This window comes from Orbicella faveolata, unplaced genomic scaffold (assembly GCF_042242905.1).
Source record: "Orbicella faveolata isolate gen_17 unplaced genomic scaffold, um_ofav_v1 contig_1, whole genome shotgun sequence".
NCBI lineage: Eukaryota > Metazoa > Cnidaria > Anthozoa > Scleractinia > Merulinidae > Orbicella > Orbicella faveolata.
This window is the reverse complement of record NW_028301536.1, coordinates 5,015,998-5,017,500: the sequence shown is the minus strand read 5'-3', so window position 1 is coordinate 5,017,500 and position 1,503 is coordinate 5,015,998.

The window sequence follows — 1,503 nt, the reverse complement described above, 5'->3', positions numbered from 1 at the left end:
CAATGGCGCCAAGATGTCGCCGAAACGTTGGATTTGTCTATCGTTAGTTTTTGCCTGCAAATGGAGGCTATTGTGTTTATTATTCTTCAATATGTTTCGCAACACGCAGGATCGTTTGAAAATTGGGGATATTCCTCAGTTTAAGCTGGGGCATATTCAGTCACGTAATGCTTTTAAATCAATCACGTGCGAGCAAAATTATTTGATGGATTATAATGGCTGGTAACTGAGTTTCAGAAATGCATTATCTGAGGTTAAGAATTTAATATAAACACTCCATCCGACCTGCCAGCCTTGATTAATCTACTTAACTGTAGAACAGAATTGAGACCGGTGCTGCTGAGATAACGATAAAATGACAAGATTTGAAATCATGTCGAGAGCAGTTATTTCCGTAAGAGAATTATGCGATAACTTTAACAAAAATCGAGTTATACATTTTAAAAAATCTCAACAATACTAACAAAAAAAAAACAAAAACAACAACAAACAAACAACAACAACAACAACAAAAACAAGCATATTTTGAACATCCCGATACTTTTCAAAATCTTCACAATACTACGTATCTCCGCCCCCCCACCCCCTATTCCCCTTCTCCCGGGGAACGTTAGTGAACATTCCGGTAATGTAACTACGCCTCTGCAAGCTAATAAGTTAATTATTTTCTTTATTTTTTTTCTTTCATTTCCAACACTTACATGGCACAAATACCACAGAATTAAGAGCCCTCAAATTATTCATATATTTAAGTCCATGACACAGCTTCCATTCTAATATCTCGCGTGTTACAACCACTACGACATAAACGTTACACGGCAAAAGCACCGCTAAAGATCCCGTCCACATTACCCCGGAGAAATCTGGAAATGGTGTTTTCACCCTGAAATTGTCTCAAATGTTTTTTTGGTGCACACCACGCCAGAGAACTACAAAAATTCAGCAATCACCGGTCATTTTGGATTTGTGTTTGAGGAAAACACGGACAGGGAAATCACGTGATCATCGTGACGCTATCGTTTTCCAAAAGCTCTGTTTTCAAAACCTTTTCCGTCCACTCTAAAATGTACAGTAAGGGTTTTCCAATTCCTCCAGTTTGACGAGCGTTTTCATAAAGCTCCGTTTTCGTGAGGGATTAGTGTGGACGGTAGGCCTAACCGTAGAAATAAAGCTGCGTTTTCAAATTTCTCCTGCGTAGCGTGGACGGGACCTGAATAACCTCTCGTTCTGTAGCATGATATCGAGTTTAGCCAATTCGGCAAAGTATCAGGTCATATTCCGCAAGAGTTTCTCAGGATAATTATATTGTTAATTATTACTGAATACCTTATTATAGGAAATTAGCGGTTTATGAAATTAACGTGAATCTTTGAAATTCGCATTAATTTAAGTGGCGTTAATTTATGTTAATGTTAATTTCAGCGCTGTTAATTAAGTTGCACGTTAATTTCCACGACGTAAATTACCATTATTTTCTCCCAAATCTGTGACACACTCAAGACA